We start from the raw sequence: 19,872 nt of genomic DNA on the forward strand, positions 1-19,872 counted from the left end.
CAAAATTACAAAAAACTAACATCAATGATTATAATTTCTTTATTTTCAAATCAAACAAACTAAAACTAGATACACAAAATTCATTTATAAAAAAAAATTGACATACTACCAAATAACTTTAATTTAAAAAAACTATATGAATTTAGTTTTCTGATTACACATTTTTAAAAGAAAAACCAATTTTTTTTAATATTTCATAGTGAATAAAAAACATACAATCCCTTTATTTATTCATAATCAATATTCAAATTATTGACAGTAGACACAAGAGTACGTAGTTGAAAGAAATCGCATTATGTAGTAAATGCGCTTTTCGACACAGTCGACGATACTAAATTACTATCGTGCAAGTACAATGGCAAACGCTGTGATATATCATATAGACCTTATTTGTCAGTTCCTCTTGGTTGGAGGGTAACCCTCAGCCCATTTTTCATAAAGAGAGTCAATCCCCGTACCTTATAATTCAGCTGTTCACCTTCGTTAACCAGTTTCAGTTTGTAACGATATAAGATGGATGCCGCCACGTGCTTCATCTGCAAATATGCAAAATCTCTCCCCATACACATTCGAGGGCCTCCATGGAAAACAGGATATTTGTAAACAGATTGGTTCACAAAAACACCCTCATCATTAAGCCATCTCTTTGGCTTGAATTCCATGCAGTCTCTGCCCCAGATGCTTTCCATTCTTCCCATGGCGTAAGTAACGTAAACAATAGCAGTCCCTTTCTTCATAGGTGTCCCATCAGGCAACACGTCGTCCTCTATCGCCTCCTTTCTGCCCAATGGCACAGGAGGGTAAAGTCTCATTGTCTCGGACAAACATGCATGCAGATAATGCATTTCTTTCAGCTCCTCCCTGCTCAAACAAAGTGGATCACCGGGTTTGACATTAGCTGATCTCTTCTTTAAAATGCGGTGGATCTCCTTCAAAATATTTTCTTCCACATGGGGATGTTGAAGAAGCAGCCAAAAGAACCAGGAAAGTGCCACAGATGTTGTGTCGCTGCCGGCAAGAATGAAGCTCAGACAAATGCCTCGTAAGAAAGTGTCGGAATATGGGATTCCATTTTGGTCCAAAGATTTCATAAAAATAGATAATATATCTGCATGGCTACGAGACATTCCAAGTTTTCCCATACCCAATTCCTCCCTTCTAGCTGAAACGATCTCCATGACAAACTGGTCGATGATCTTCAGAGCAGACTGAAGTTTCGCATCGATCCCCAAACCGAAAAATCCCATGATCTTTCTCAAATATACAGGCATTAAAAATCTACTATATGATGCTTCAATAGCATCATCGAATGCTTTGACAAAAGGAATGGCTGGCAGAGATGGAGATAAACACCCCACATCCACCCCAAACGCAATTTTGCAGATGTTGTCAAACGTGAAACGAAAGAGCATGTCTTGAAGATCGGTGGCGCTTCCCTTGGATATGGTGTTGTCCAGGACAGGAATCAGATTTTGGCGCAGCGAGTCTTGTACGGACTTCAAGACATAAGTGAGACTAGATACAGAGTTAAATTCTACCACAGACGCCTTTCTTTGTTGAATCCATAGTTCTCCATCGACGTTAAACAATCCATCACCGAAAACATCTCTAAACGCGCTCCTGAAAGCAGGACCCTTTGGAAAACTTGAAAACCTAGTTGTGAGAATGTACTCCACATTTGCTGGATCTATATATAAAAGCTACGTCCGTTAATGTGTTAATTTAATTTATTTTAAATTTAATTTTTATTGGAATTTAAAATTGATTTATAGAATTAAAACCAAATATAATTTTAAAAAAAATTATAATATATTTAAAAACTAAATTAAAATATTAACTTAATTAAATAAATAAAATAAATAAGAAAAAAAATCTTAATATATATGAACAAACTTGTTTTACAAAAGTATTATAAATATTTATGATGAATTGAGTGTATGATATGGATGGAATCTTAAAATTTTATTATGAGTTCAATCTTAAAATTTCATATGAATATGCTGTCTTTTTTTCTTTATGAATGGATTATCATTGCTTTAAATAAAATATATTACATATGCATTTGAGAATTTAAGAAATATTATAAAATATCGTTTTAAATGGTATGTTTTTTTATTTATTTTGATGTGTAATGATTATTTATATTTTTGGAATTATAATTATATAAAAAAATGGAAATGTTCAAAATGTAAATTTTATTAATATGGTTGAAATAAATCAAATATATAATTATCATATAAATCTTTATTACTATTTTTAAAAAATCATTATTTTGCTTTATAACAAATATGTAATCATTAATAATAGGGAATACAAATGGAAATAAAAATATAACTTATATTTTAAATGCCAGCATATCAGAGATTGACAAAATCCATTCTAGAAAATCAATATTTCTTCACAATAGTTCTAAATCTTTCATTGGTAAAATAAGTGGTATATTATATCTTGGTGAACCTTCATCATCTATTGTGTATTACCAACTTAACACAAATATACTAAACAACCTAAATATAATACAACAACAATTATTATTTCAAACCAAAGTACAACTTTTCAAATTCAACATTTCCAATTTAACAATCCTATGGGCCTCTCTCTGCACCTTTTGGGACAATTGTTAATCATTATGCAATTATATATTTTGCTAATACACCCCGCTAGTCAATTAGTCTAGGATCTAAAATTTTTATATTCAAAAGCGACCTATAAAGTTTGCAACAAAAAATGTCAACTAAAATATAACCTATTGATTATGAACATGAAATGACGTGTGTATATAAGCCAACCTTCTCAATGAATATTCATTATGCATTTATTTATTTTACTAATATGCCCCATCTCTCTACGTGATCTTAAATTTCCATGGTCAATAGCAACCTATAAATTCTGCAACAACAAATGTCAACTAAAATATATCCTACTAATTCTGAACATGATGCACACACACTATAACGAAATGAGTTTATCAAGTGAAAACTGAAGTAAAATCAAATACAATCATTTTTTAGATTTGTTAGTTTCTCTCTGGCATAATTAGAACATAATGATTTTTAAATAATAATTTGATAAAGATGACTCGTAAGGTTCAAAATAATAAGGGTGGGTACAAGACTACTTTAAAATCTGCTTAATGCAAACAACTATGAGGGGCATGAGCTTGATAGAAGAAAAGCAGATGGAAGTTGCAAGGATGGCACAAGAGTACTCTAGACCTAAAGCATGTAGAATAACATGATATAAAGGTTGAAAGGTGATTTTTGTCCAAACTGGGGACATACGTTATTGGAAATATGGTCCATGGGGAAGTATGGCAACAAAAATTCAAGAGAGACGACTACTCGAAAGAGAGCACAAAATCTTCAAGAAAGCCAAGAGGATTTCATAGACTATCGGAAAGGATTGGCAGGAAAGTGTTACTCTATATAGATTAAGGGGTAATCAGGCAGAAAGAATAAGAGATTGGTTCTTTAATGAGTACTGAAGGAGTGCACGATGTTGCCTTTAACACTGTGAGTTTCATGAGAAAATTTGCACTGGTATTATGCTGGCTTGAGAGGAAGTTTCAATCCTCTTTGGAGACATTGAGAACTCCAGAACCTGGATGGGCAATAATGTTCACCCATGTAGCTATCAAGGAACAAGCTCAAGATACAACCTAAAGCAACTGGTATATGTATACAATAAACAGTGAACACATTAGAAAGAAAACACGTTTTTGTTCATATTTTCCTTTACGTTTATATTTCTTTCCTTCATCAAAAGTTTGCTTTTAGAGAAAGAGAGCCTAAACTTGCAAAGCCACAACCGGCAACATAACCCCAGCCTCTTCAGACCTGCACGATCAATTTTTAACAACTAATATTTTAAGTGGAAGACATGCTGTGTTTTAGAGATCAAAATAATAAAAGATGAGTCATTGGAACATGGAATTAATTCACACAATTTAATGACAATTAAATTTATTTATAATGATAAATTTATGACCAAATAGTCACTTATAAATTTTATTAAAGACGAGAAATCAGGAAATCAATAGCAAATCTATATAACTATAAGATCAAATAGCTGATCTAATAAACACAAATTCACATATCTCACAATAGTGCTCAAACATGGAATTACTTGTATAAATATTCCATAAAAGAATAAGATTTTTATTCACAAATAAAAGCGTTTGAAGTGCAATCTTAAACTTGGATCTATGTTATGTATTCAAAAAAGAGTTTTTATAAGAGTCCTCCCAGCAATTTCAACTTTGCCAATAGAGAATAAAGCTATAATAGCGTAAGATCTACCAGTATAATATAAATTAAATCTTAAAAGGAAAACCCCCAAGAACTTAGATATGAATATTCCTCTCAACTTACAATAAAATCCCTCTCTACAGTAGTGTAAAAGGTCACCCTACTTGCAACAAAAATGAACCCAATTTCATTCTCTAATATGTTATTTATAATTAGAAATGAAATCACCAAGAAGAAAGCATGTTGCAAGTAGTTTTGCTTCATGATCTTAGAGTTGGAAAAATCCCTTCTCCTCCTCTATTTCTCTAATCCAATTGCTCCAAGATTCTTGAGTCTCTTCTCCCTGAAACAAACTCTTTAGCAAAACATATTAAAATTAAAATTAAATCCAAAAAATGGAGAAAATTTTTAGATTTCTAAAATTATGAAAAATAAATTATCAAATTCAAATCTAATTTAATAAATTAATAAAGAAAAATTATGCTTTCCCTTACTTTTTGTGGATAAAAGATTAACAATCAAACAATCATGGAATGAGTTAGAAACAACAAATCTCCATGGCCAAAGATTCTTTCAAAACAAACTTAAGATTTTAATTTTATTTGTAAATTCATAATCTTCATTTCTGTTATTTTTTGGTGCTTTAAATGGTTAAATCTAGTCAAATAACCACTTCCATATATTTCTCCTCCGAAGTAGTTTTCCAAAAAAACCTTCATTTGGCTAAATAAAATTCAAGATATCACTTGTCAAAATTTGAGTTCCCAAACTAAATGAGTACTGCTAATTACATAATGTTGAACAATTATGTATTAATGTTATATTTTAATTAATTAATTATTATTATTATTATTATTATAAATAAAAATAAAAGAATTATATATAAAACTAAAATATATATTAAAAAATTAAGCTACAATAAAACTAAAAAAAATGATAAAGGGGCAGACGGTGTTACTCATAGTTTAACATGGAGTATGAAAGAGTATAATGTCACATGGACGAGGGAGAGGGGAGTCCACATAAGTGGATGGTGGCCCCCCTCTTCACCATTAAATTTTAAAATATAAACACAAATTTCCTTTTAGAGTATAATGTCACATGGACGAGGGAGAGGGGAGTCCACATAAGTGGATGGTGGCCCCCTCTCCACCATTAAACTTTAAAATATAAACACAAATCTCCTTCTAGAGTATAATGTCACATGGATGTGGGAGAGGGGAGTCCACATAAGTGGATGGTGGCCCCCTCTCCACCATTAAATTTTAAAATATAAACACAAATCTCCTTCTAAAGAGTCATGTTATATAAGAATATAAGAATGTGCGTTTTGTTTTTATTATATATATATATATATTTTTTGGGTGGTTTTTTAAATAACATTATTAAAATTAAATTAATAATTAATTAAATATTTAAATTTATTTACAATTTAATTAACTGAAAATTAAATTAAATTAAATTTATTTAGTTAATGATTATTTAATCAATTAAAGTTAAATAAATAAATAAAATTTATTTATATATTGAGTATTAATTTTATTTACAAGTTATGCAAATATAATAAAATATATATTTACATATTTTATGTCTCAATAATGAAATTGACGGAGCTTTGACTGAGGATATCTCCCAAACCGTAAGTCATAATGAAGTGAAACTTGAACCTGTTGAAAAGGTGGTAGCAAAGAAAAACCATGAAGAAAACCTAGAAAAGTAAAAATCACCAAATGTTAGCAAAAGTGAAAAATTTTAAAAGCCATTTTAACCAAAATTTACATAGAGGGGCCCATAATTTCTTGAAAAATTAAAAGGGGTGTTGTTGTTGAGAATAGCAACATGAAATGCTAAAAATAGCATTGAGAATATTCCAATTTTAATTTGTCCTTAATCAAAATTGAGAATTAAAATTCAAATTTAGTCTCACACGCTGCTTGAAAAATAATTAATTAATTCATCATGAGTTAACTAGTTGGAAAAATTCAAGCTAGAAGTCTTTTTGAAGTGATGCAACAATTATCCCTTAAATTAAGGACATTATCCCTTAATTAAGGAGATAAGGATGACTTGTATTTGAGTTGTAATTAGTTAGTTCAGTTAACTGAGTTATGTCCAGTTAAATTAGTTCCAAACAGTTTGAGGAACTAATTGTGAGTTCAGTCAGTTAATGCATGCATGCATCCAACTAGTGTACTCCAGATAACTAAGGATTCTCTCATCGATAACTCATGCATGTTAGTTCAGAGAAAGACCTAGTTGAGATTAAAGACATGGACATTGTACTATCAGTCGCATGAGTTTTTCTATAAAGGAAACTCATCCATGCAAAAGGAACAAGGTTCCTCGAGGATTGCGCAGTTTTATAGGGTGTGAGATCAGTGTTACACTTGGTAACAATAGGATCACCCAAGAGAAACAACACAAGGAAATAGGAGGCTTGGAGGGTAGAGGAGAAGGTTTGTGAGAAGCCTTGTTTGCCTGTGAGCATCCAGGAGGATTATACTAAGAGCTGGATCGCTGTGAGAGCTAAGGCTTTGTGTAATCTTGATGTATTTCCACCTTGTATGATAATACATATAGTGGGGTTTTTAGCCAAGGCTTTCCCCTGAGTATTCTTCTTTGTTTCATGTGCATTGATTCTGCTTCTGGTTATATGTATTCTGCTTGATCTTTATCAAATCTATTAAGCTTCTGCAAGTTTGACTCTAGAAGTAGATTAATTATTTTACTTTAGTTATATTGCATAATCAGGTTAATCTATAGTGAGAATTTTTACAGTTGTGGACACAACAACTAGTGACACATGGGGATGAAGAAATTATCTATGGTTTAGAATAATAGGTTTAAATTTACCAAAGGTCAGAATAAAAACTTTCAAAACAATTCACGCATTACACTATTTCAAAGGATCCCACATTAGATGAATGAAGGCAGATAAGCTCATAAAAATGAAAGTACTTGAATACCCAGTCTAAAACAATTAATCCAAAATTTAGGAGTAGCTATTATTTTCTTAAACCTTCTCTCTACAACCGGGTAACAAACCTAGTTAGGAGGTCTTTTTAAGGATTAGTATTTAGATATTAAATATTAAATAACCTCTTTTTCCCGACATTGATTTGCTTCCAGCAGGCTTGTTCAATGCCCTGATGAAGTTTCCTTAATACCATGTATGCATTGACCCACCGCTAATATGCCTGTTTGGTACCTCGACGGGTTCGCATACACTTCCCACACATACGCGATTTCAACTCTCTTATGTGTCACTCTTTTCATTAATATTTGGAGAATTGATTTTAACAATTGGCTGAAGAGAGTGGGGTGGTACAAGAGGGTTTTACATTAAAAAAACAGATACAATACTAGCTAAGTTTGACCTTACTAGTTTTCTCTTCGTCTACTAATATGGAGGAGTAAGGGATGTTTTCAAAGCAAAGACTGTAAATAATTTGTTCCCTTATAAAGGTGAACGTATACCACTTGTGAAAAATCTCAATATTCCCCATAGTTAATGGTTAATATACAAGAAAAGTGAAAAATTTGTATGGATGACCTTCAGATAAACAAAATCTTATTAAAAAGATAGAGAAATAATTTCCCCATATAAGCCAACTGATGTTGGGTAGGAAAAAATTCCCATTTAGATTTTAAAAATATCACAAAATCCAATCCAAATCACAAGTGAAATCAAACCCCACAAAGAATGAAAACGAGGAAAGAAAATGCAAACTTTAAGTAAAAGGTAAATGAAAAACCGTGATTGAAAGAAAACTTCAACAAGACCACTTATGAAAATATGTCTAAACAAAGGACCAAATATGAGGAAAGCATGTGTGATTTTACTTAAGTTTAAGTCTTGATAAGTTATGTCTCGCAAAGTTATAACTGATTAGTATTTAATTGAGAAAATAAATTTTAAAACTAGGGAGTAGTTAAAAATGAAGTTGCATCAAGATATCACTTTTTTTTCACAAATATTTTGTTTCAAAATAAGTTTTGAAAAAAAAACAAGATCATAAATGAAAACGAGGTAAGTAAAGATACTCCTTGATGTAACTTTTTTGCAATTTAATCATCCTCACAAGTGCTTCTTTGAGCCAGAAGGGATGCAAAGTAACTGAAGGATTTCTATGCAATCTTGATAACAACATCAAACCTTCAGTGTAATTTATAACGCCTCCTCCCACATTTACCCGCTTTTCCAGGCTCTCCGGGGTAAACATGAGATGAGTGTCACTATAATATGGCCTGACCTCCAAGTTCCAGTTATGTAAGTGGGGTTAACAAACCGAAAACTTTTTGATACCTCTCAAGAGCACCAAATCATCCAAAAGGCAGTCCACAACCTCTAATGATCAGATCCTGAGTTGGAACTATTTTTTCACAAGCCTAACACCCAAAGCACACATTTGACACACTTTTAATGTGATTATGAGGCTCCAACCACACCCATAAGCCCACAAGCATGAAATTATAATTAAAATTCCCCATTTTTGTGCATGTGGTGGCGAGATCTATGCCACCTTTTCAGGCTAGCCTCTAAACCACTTCCTAGAATTGTCTATGACTTTCTAGAAACATAACTAAGAAGATAAAATTGCCAACCATTCAAAACTTGAGCAAGATCTTGACCTAGACATGACTAATACAAGATATACATTTTATCAAACATATGATAAACATAGAAGCTACATGTTATGAATGCATATCTGATCATAAACTTCTGAAATTCATTTGAGAATCATCAAGTAGGCTCTATGCCCTCTCAAGCTAGTTGCAACAACACTTGCTAGCCCATGCATTCATCAACCATTCAATAAATTGTCAAATCATGAAAGAGATCCATAGTAAGAGCACATCATACAACTGTGCATATAATCAAAATATAACCAGAATAAAATACATGACAAACATCCATAAAGTCAATGTAATAACCATTACATGTGCTCATAAATCACAATAGGTAAAATAAAATCATAATAACATATGAAAAGTCCCACCAAATCAGGGACTTCCAAGTACCACCCAACCATAGATTGGTTGAACCGAATTCTCTCTTTCAACCAATTACCCCTGCGCCATATTCCAAGCATGAATGTGATATCACGTGTTAAACCAAAATAGAACCAACTAGGGCTTCCAGAGGCCAAAACACCTCAACCACCAACCATAGCGATCTCACTTGTACAATCCAGAAATCACTAACGTCAACCAAATTGGTCTCTTCCCAAGCTATCCAATGCTCTAGGGACTACTAACTCAACTCACAACCTATAGGGAACAAAATATGTTACAAGGTTTGAGAGATCTACCATCTCAACCCACAACCTATAGGGAACCCAAGTTGGTCAAGGGCTCTAAATAATTTGTCCCAACCCACAGTCATATGGAACTTAAGAACAAATCAAAAAACCAAATGTGAACCCACTATACCATGGCTATCCAGGAAATGGCAAGGCAAGGTTGAAACCACTATCACTCTAGGAAAATCTCCATGCTAATGATAGAAAATGACCAAGGAACCACATGCATATACCATGCATCCTAAAACCAACAAGGAAATCACACATACAACATGTTACCTGTAAAGTATCTCTATTGTAGTTGCAGTTCCAACCTTATCTTCTGCTTCCCACCAATTCCTTTCTTGTCCTTGCCTACTTTGTGAATACTAGAATGCTCCAAGAATTCTTTAAGTGTGAAAGAGTGTAAGAGAGAAAAGATAAAACTGACAAAAACATAATTAACAAAAGCTAGCAACTGTTTCTTTGATATATTTTTATTATTGATGTCTCCTTTTTCTTTCACTTTCCTTCATTTTTCCTCTAATTTCCCTTGCATGCAAATTTGTGTCTCTTCACCTTCCTTTTCTCCTATTTTCCGTTATTTTCATAATTAAATTCCAATTAGTGCCTCTTTACCTTTTTCAATTCCTTTTCTAATTTCCATAGCCATTAATAAACCACAAGTGATTCCCATTATAATCTTCTTCGACCATTGAGCTTGGAATACGTGTCCCATGACCTTGGTATTATTTCATTTACATGGAAAATCAACTTGGGGTTGTTACAAACCCCTCCCCCTTGGGGAAAAACCTTCCTCAGTGTTTTATGATTCTTATAACCAACAAAACATGTTGCCCATGGAGCTTCATAACACAACGTGATGCAACATTTAAAACATACCAAATTGCTGAAAAATAATGACCACCATACTTCTTATTGGAGCTTTATAACACAACTCAATGCAATATTTACAACATACTACTTATTGGAGCTTTATAAAAAAACTCATTGCAGTGTTTACAATACACATATGCATATATAAATATAAAACAAAACACATATACCAAACACATATGCTCAACCAACAAATAAGGAAGGATACAAAGCTTGCATATGATTAGCCATCTCCCATGTAGCTTCATCGGGCCTAAATTACTTCCACTACACTTTAACTTATTCTATTGCTCAGTTCTATAGCATGAGTTGTTTCCACTACAAAATTCACTAAGGGTTTGGTTGGAAATCTCCCTTTGGTTCCACTTGTAATACATACCAATCAATCACATGATCAACATCCTACACATATCTCTTAAGCAATGAAACATGGAAAACATCATGGACTTTCACTATTGGCGACAGTGCAAGTCTATAGGCCACTGGTCCAATCCTCTCTAGGATCTCAAAAGGCCCACAATACCGAGGTGCCAACTTGGCACATGATCCAATCCTCAAGGAGCTCCTCTAGGGATTGATGTGCAAATACACATGCTTCCTAACCTGAAACTCCTTGAATTCTCTATGCTAATATGCATAACTCTTCTTCTTGTCCCGTGCCGCCTTCAAATTCCTTCTAATAACCTACATATCTTGCTCCATATCAACCAACATATTTTGTCTAATCATCACCTTGTTCACTAGATCACTCTAGATGATTGGAGTATTACAACTCCACCCATAGAGAGCCTTAGATGGATTCATCCTCAAGGATTCTTGATACCCAATATTATAAGAAGAATCCACTAGTGGAAGATAATCCACCCACTTCCTCTATTGACGTATGACATACATCCTTAACATATCCTCAAGAATCATGTTAACCCTCTATATCTGTCCATGTTTCTGGGGACGATAGGTTGTACTGAAATATAACTCTATCCCCAAGCCTACAAACAACTCCTTCCAAAACTTGGAAGTTAACTTGTCATCTCTGTCTGATATGATATTCTTGCGAACACCATGCAACCTCACTATCGCCCTGATGAAGATATGAGCTATGTCACTAGATGAACTAGTAGTCTTGATTCCAATGAAGTGATATACCTAGCTCAACCTATCAACCATAGCCATAATGGAATCATTTTGTCTCAATGTACTCAATAAACATATAATGAAGTCCATATAAATGACCTCCCATTTCTATTCTAGAATCGAAATAGGTTGTAATAGGCAAATTGGATGCTTACATTCATCTTTCACCTTTTGAAATTCCAAACACTTTGCAACAAACTCAACCACCTCTTTCTTCAAGTTCGACCAATGATAGAAATTCTTAACAATTGTGAAAGTCTACTGATATCCTAGGTGGCCTAAATATGGCTTGACATGAAACCCTATTAAGATAAGCTTTTTCAATTCACTGTTATCTAGCACATAAATCATGTTCTTGAATCTGACCAAGCCATATGTTGTGAGGTGATACTCGTCATTTGCATCACCCTTCTGCAACCTTCACTTCATATAATGGTACCTCTCATCATGCTGCCCTGCATGCAAGATCTTCTGCTACAAATCTGTCCCATAATATCTCATAGTTGAAATATGATTCACCTGCATTCTCCTATTGAGAGCATATGCAACCCTATTCTCCTTTCCCTTAATGTACATGATTTCAAAGTCAAACTCACTGAGGGTAGCCAACCATCTAGCTTGCCCATCATTAATATTGTTTTAGTTAAACAATTACCTTAGCCCAATATGATCACTTGTCAAAAGAAACCTCCTGCCAAGGAGATAATGTATCCACACCTTTGATGCATGAATGATAACTATTAACTCAATATCATGAGTCACATAGTTCTTCTCATGCTCATTCAATTTCCTTGATTCATAGAAAACTATATTTCCTTCCTGCATTAGGACCTCACCTAGTCCTTCCTTACAAGCATCTATATGAACCACATACTCCTTATTAAGATCTACAATCTTCAAAATTGGAGCATTTGTGAACAAATGATTCATCTGCTCAAAATTAGTTGCACACTCCTCAGTCCATTCAAACTTAATCCCTTTTCCATACAAATATGTAATAGGATAGTAAATCTTTGAGAAGTTCTTGATGAACCTCCTGCAATAACCTGCTAGTCCCATGAATGATCTAACCTCATACACATTCATAGGAGTTGGCCACTCCATGATAGCTTTAATATTTTTTGGGTCCATTGCTATCCCTTCCTTTAAGATAAGATGTCCCAATTAATGAATTTGAGATTGAAAGAAACTGTAGTTGCTAAGCTTGGCATATAATTTATGCTCTCTCAACAACCTCAACACTACTTCTATGTGCTTTTCATGCTCTTCCTCATTCTTGGAATATACCAATATATCATCAACAAAGATTGTCATAAACTTATCCAGATAAGGACGCAACACAATATTCATCAAACATATGAAAATGGTTGGAGCATTATAAAGACCAAAAGGAACTATTACAAACTCATAATGTCCATACCTCATGCGAAATGTAGTCTTGTATATGTCTTCTTCTTTGATGCGCACCTGATGATATCCTGATTTGAAATCAATCTTTGAAAAAACCGCTGCTACCTTTAGCTAATAAAAAAATGATCAATCCATGGCAATGGATACTTATTCTTGATGGTCACCTTGTTCAACTGCCTGTAATCAATGTAGAAATTCTGCAAATTCTCTACAAATTTCGCTCTGAGACCTTTATAGAAAATCTAACTGTAGATTAACCTCATAATGCAATATACCAAAGAAAAATACTTTAACTTACTTCTACAATCAATTTGCAGAAGCTTAAATGTTTGAGCAAGAACGAGCTGAACACATATAACCAGAAGAAGAATCAACGCACATGAAACACAGAAAATACTAAGGGGAAAGCCTCAGCTAAAAACCCCACTATCTATATGATCATACAAGGTGGAAATACATCAAAATTATACAAAGCCTTAGCTGTCATAGCTAGCCAGCTCTCAGTACAATCCTCCTTGATGTTCATAGGAAATCAAAGCTTCTCAAAAGCCTTCTCCTCTGCCCTCCAAGCTCCTATTTCCTTGTGTAGTTTCTCCTAGGTGATCCTCCTGTTACCAAGTGGAAAACTCTCAACCAAGTGGAACACTGATCTTTCACACTAATCTCACACCTTGTCAAAACTACATAATCCTCAAGGAACCTTATTCCTTTTGCATGCATGAGTTTCCTTTATAGGAGAAAACACACAACTGATAGTACATTGTCCTTGACATTTAGCTCAACTGGGTCTTTCTTAGAATAGACATGCATGAGTTAATGATGAGAGAATCTTCAGTTATCTGGAGTACACTAGTTGAGTGCATGCATGCATCAACTGACTAATAACTCAAAATTAGTTCCTCAAATAGTTTGGAACTAATTTAACTGGACTTAACTTAGTAAATTGAGCTAACTAATTACAACTCAAATATAACTCAATCTTATCTCCGTAATTAAGGGATAATCTCCTTAATTTAAGGGATAACTGTTGCATGACTTAAGAAAGACTTCTAACTTGAATTTATCCAATGAATTAATCCATAATGAATGAATTAATTATTTTTCAAGAAGCTGGTGAGACTAAATTCAATTTTAATTCACAATTTTAATTCAAGGACAAATTAAAATTGGAATATTATGGATTCTATTTTTTTCATTTCTTGTTGCTATTTTCAACACTCCCTCTCAACAAGAAAATAATTCAACTCGATCCTGATCATGTACCTTTGGAATGTCATGCATGCAACACTTCTCTCTAGTGTTGTTGCTCCAACAACTCTAGAAACAAAAAAAAATCCAACCTGAATCAGTATGATGCATCTGTCATCAAAGTCTATGACTACTATTATCTCTCTCAACTGAAAACTTTGTGCATATGCTGACTCTACCTTTCAGCACTATTGTCAATCCTTCTCTGCGCTCTTTAGTATCTGACTGCTCTAGCCTCTGTCACTTTGATTTATGACTGCATCAATCCCAATGATTCCTCCCGCTACTATGTACTTTGGTCTCCCATAGCAAGGTACGATCCATGAGATAAAACCTCTCAATGGACCCTGCCCAATTTTAGCCTTCTTGAGACTATCACTTCACATCGCCCCACCTCACACCTAGAGGTATGGCTGCATGTGATCCCTCTGCTGACTCTAATTGTGGCTCCTCCACAATTGTACAAGTCTTCTTCTGGGACTGCATGTTTAGAGGTAATTTACTCTCCCTCTCAACCACCATGTCTCTAACATTTGCCTTGCTCCTCAAGGCTTTGCATGCATCTTGAACATCAAGAGCATACAGGTTCTTGACTCATGAACCGATTTTCTTCACCTATCTCATGGTGATGTGTCTAATGAAAACCTTTCCCTTATTAAAAACAACATCATAGCCTTTGTCCTCTAACATCGCGATCAATACCAAATTCTTCTTCAGTCCAGGCACATACTTCACATCTGTCAAGGTGATAAGAGATCCATGCTCCCTTTGAAAAGCCACTATGCCCACTCTTGAAACACTATACCTTTCATCGTCACCCATCTCTATGCGCATCTTGAGGTCTTTCTCCTCCAAGGTACTGAATAAACTTTTATCGCTGGTCATGTGGAATGAGGCTCCACTATCAAGATACCAACCACAACCCATCATCGATGACACCATGCATGCGATGAGGGTGAATTCCATCTCAAACTGAGAGGCTAATGCCTCACCTTCAAATCCTTCTGAGGATCCCTTCTTGGACTTCTTCGATGGACAATTAGTTGCATAATGACCCATTTCGTGACAATTAAAGCATCTTACTTTAGACTTGTCAACCTTCTTCCCTCCATGAGAAGAATTCGATTTGGAATGGGAATCCTTCCCCTTCGCTTTCCTTGCCTTACTCGCTAAGGCCAGATATTCTTCATCAACATCCTTGAATGAAGAAGCATCTCGAGTGCTCCTCCTGATCTTGTCTTGCATGAGATTTGACCACAGTCGTTCCCAATCCGGCAGTTTCCCCCTTCCATTCATAGAGTCCTGGTAACTATTCCAACTCTTTGGAAGGCCGAGGAGAGCGAGGCTCACCATATCATCATTGGCAGTAATTATTCCCACATTACCAAGCTCATATCGGCAAGTTGTGAGCTTGTTCAGATATGTGGAAATAGTATCGTCATTCTCCATCTTGATTCTTCGAAGCTTATCTTTGAGCGCCAATTTCCTGGTCCCTATTGTTCTGGTAGAGGTCCTTCAATGTTTTCCACATTGAATATGGAGTATCCTTCCCATGGAGACTCGACACAATATGGTCTCGAACTCCCTCAAGGATGATCTGTCTCGCCCTCGCCACACACTTCTTCCACTCAACAAACTCTTGTGCATTAGTTGAACCTGTCTTTTGTATTTCTTGATCAATGAAATCCTTCAAGCCATTGTCTTCTAAAATAGCCTCCATGCGATCTTTCCATGCTATGTAATTTGAGCTGCCATCCAAGGCATACTCATGTCTCAAGCCATAGAATTCCATTGACCAACCTGAAGTATGAAATGAATTCGATTTCCACCTACAACCTCAAACTTAAAACTTTGAATTCTCTTCTCAGTATACTGTTCACAACTCTGATAAACTTGGCTTTGATACCATGCAGAATTTCTACAAATTCTCTACAAATCTTGCTCTGAGACCTCTGTAGAAAATCTGAATGTAGATTAACCTGATAATGTAATATACTAAAGAAAAATACTCTAACTTCTACGATCAATTTGCGGAAGCTTAAATGTTTGAGCAAGAACGAGCTGAACACATATAACCAGAAGAAGAATCAATGCACATGAAACACAAAATATACTTAGGGGAAAACCTCAACTAAAAACCCCACTATCTATATTATCATAAAAGGTGTAAATACATCAGAATTATACAAAGCCTTAGCTCTCACAGCTAGCCAGCTCTCAGTACAATCCTCCTGGATGCTCATAGGCAATCAAAGCTTCTCACAAGCCTTCTCCTCTACCCTCCAAGCTCCTATTTCCTTGCGCAGTTTCTCCTAGGTGATCCTCCTGTCACCAAGTGGAAAAATCTCAACCAAGTGTAACACTGATCTCCAACACTATCAGAATTGCGCAATCCTCAAGGAACCTTATTCCTTCTGCATGCATGAGTTTCCTTTATAGGAAAAAACATGCAACTGATAGTACACTGTCCTTAACATTTAGCTCAACTGGGTCTTTCTCAGAATAGACATGCATGAGTTAATGATGAGAGAATCTTTAGTTATCTGGAGTACACTAGTTGAGTGCATGCATGCATCAACTGATTGATAACTCACAATTAGTTCCTCAAATAGTTTGGAACTATTTTATCTAGACTTAACTCAGTAAACTGAGCTAACTAATTATAACTCAAATATAACTGAATCTTATCTCCTTAATTAAGGGATAACTATTGCATGACTTCAGAAATACATCTAACTTGAATTTCTCCGACTAATTAATCCATAATGAATTAATTAATTATTTTTCAAGTAGCTAGTGAGACTAAATTCGATTTTAATTCAAAATTTTAATTTAAGGACAAATTAAAATTGGAATATTCTGGATTCTATTTTTATCATTTCTTGTTGCTATTTTCAACAATCAATGCACAATATAAGCGTACCATCCCTTTTCCTTACAAGCAGCATTGGTTCACCCCATGAAAATTCACTTGGCCTTATGTATCCCTTATCAAGCATTTCCTTAAGCTGCAAATTGAATTCCACCAACTCTAGAGTGATCATCCTATAAATTAGATGTTGTTGCTACTCCCAACACCAACTCAATAGAAAATTCCACCTCTATATGAGGAGGCAACTCTAGAATCTATGCAGGAAACACATCTCAAAATTGTCATAAACCAGGATACCTATTCAGGACTTCATTTTGCTCAACATCCTTCCATTTGTCATTGGAAATATGTATTACAAATAATAAACATCCTTTCCTACAACTGCACTTTTCTTACATAGTTATAACCATTTTCACTAATGCAGGTTTCTTCTTTCCCTGCAAAATTCTCCTTTCCCCATCATCATCCAAGCACTCAATAGCCTTGTCATGGCAATCCACCTTAGTGCTATGAATGAATAGCTAATACATGCCAAAAAGCATACTGTATGAACCCAAAGGAGGCACATTTAGATGTGATTATGTAGGCATACCTTTTGGGTGTGGTTTTTTACCTATTTTCTACACATTCTTTCCCCAGTTTTGACCTTTCTGTCCTCCAGGCCTACGACTTTACATGCTCAAATTCCATGTTTTCTTACCTTTTTAACCTATTATACTATCATGTTACTTTTTTGTATTTTACCGAATAATATGAGGCTTTATTCCTTTTTGTGGCTAAATGGGAGAGTATTGAAGAAGTATTTTGGGAAGCTCTTATTTCCACATGATGGATCGCGAGAACAAAGCTACGAAGGAGACAAGCAGTGCAGAATAACTGCAGAAAAGGGTAGAACGGTTCGCTGTTACACCCTGGATGCTATTACTATTGGCATTATGACACAAGTTTGGTGCTATGACACAGGTGTTGTCCTTGATGGCAACTCTCTCAGTTGACAGATCACAGTTCAGGATCACAGAATGAAGGAAAAAGAAGTATACACAGGTTCCCCTTGACCAAACCACGTATACACGTGGGTTTGCAAACAAAAGGGTGCGTATGTGTATACACGCACTTTCACACAAGGAAAAGTGCGTACATGTTGGAAAACTTGGTTTTGGTCTGTGGTATTTGATCCTTGGTATTTTGACCCATGGTATTGGTCCAAGGTATCTTGTCCGAAGTATTGACCCCAGGTATTTGGTCCAAGGTATTGATTCTAAAGTGGTTTTGGACCATGGTATTGAGTAAGGCCTAAGACTATAAAAGGAGGAGGAGATCATTAGGCAAAGGCACTCAAGCATTGAATATCTAATGAAGAGAAAGATCTAGAATACTGGTCATTGGGTTATGGTGCATAGTTGGATCTGAATCAAGGAGGAACCTGAGCGCTTGAAGAATGATAAGTTCTATGGATGGGTCAAGATCTTTAGGCTTGAAGAGAAGTATCTTTGTGTGGTTTTGATCTTTTATAATTGGCGCATGTTGTAATCTGTAAATCTAATGATCTGGGTATAACTAATGTCTGAATCATTGTAAAGGTTAAATCATCTTTTATAGATCTGTACGCAGGTTCAATATAGCAAAGGTGCATATACACGCTGGTTCGACATTTAAAAACAACGTATACGCAGGTTTGCCTTCAGATAACAGCGTATGAACACAGGTTCGACACATTGAAGTAGCGTACGTCTCATAAAATATGTTTTAGCTACTTCTGTTTGCTGTTGCAGTGTTCTGGGTTCTGCATTGGGTTCTGGTTACTGTTATTGTGTTCTGGTTACAACATTCTAAAAAGTGATTATCTGATTCAGTTTTGGTTGGTGCAAAGGAGATTGATTGATGATATATTTGATGTTTGATTAATGTTATTGATGGATCCAGTCTAAAAATTTATGAAACGTGGTCCCTGGAAGAAAAGAGAAGGTTGTAGCCTTCTGTAGGTCAGCAACTACGTACTAGTAAACACATTAGCTAGTACAAGAGCTAAGGGGGTTGTAGCTCCCTCCCAGGAAAAGTTGGAGAACGAGAGAAGGTTGTAGCCTTCTGCAGGTAGAAGCCTACGTACTGGTATGAGGCTGCACCAGTACAAAATTTGTAAAAGAAGTTTCTTATTAAAGAAAGATTGAGACGATTGCAGCAAGTGGTTTTCACCCACATTGGGTTTCCACCTTATATCTTGTGTTCATGTGTGTGATTTCCTATTCTGTTTACTGCATCTAATTACTGGTTATATGGTTCTGATACACATATTAAATATCAACTAACTAAATTATAAGATTGCAAGGTATATGCTGGTTGCTCTAAACACTGTTGCGTATACACGCAGGTTTCATTAACAGAAGTAGCGTATATAAATCTGTTTATGGAAATGAAATATTTTTACATTTCTAATACTGATTCACCACTCTCAGTATTATTTCCAACAGTTACATGTTGCTGTTACACATTGGATGCTGTTAGTATCTAATGTGTTGTCCATCGTCATACCAAAAGTGTTGTCACTAGTGATGCCGCATCATCCCGAATTGCCATTCACTCGATGTTGTTGTGCCAAAGCTGGAAAATATGGGTCCTATTCCACATAACAGTTGTTGGTAGTAGGAATTGTTTATTTTTTTGAAGCAACAAGACTCAAGCAGTTGCAATCATAACTGACGTATATTTTTATTTAGCAATAGGTTGTAACTACTTTTATTTTTGATCAGCATGAGAATCGTGAGATTCTCGTGACTGATCTATT

General features: G+C 34.9%; 1 pseudogene; it reads right to left on the reverse strand.

Annotated features, from left to right (window-relative positions):
- Nucleotides 1–386: 386 nt before the first annotated feature.
- The window catches only part of LOC149183724 (cytochrome P450 86B1 pseudogene), a 36,037-nt pseudogene continuing 16,551 nt past the window's right edge, over nucleotides 387–19,872 (reverse strand).

Source organism: Pinus tabuliformis, chromosome 3_2 (genome assembly GCF_031772625.1).
Source record: "Pinus tabuliformis cultivar Carrire ecotype Pingquan chromosome 3_2, CPIR1, whole genome shotgun sequence".
NCBI lineage: Eukaryota > Viridiplantae > Streptophyta > Pinopsida > Pinales > Pinaceae > Pinus > Pinus tabuliformis.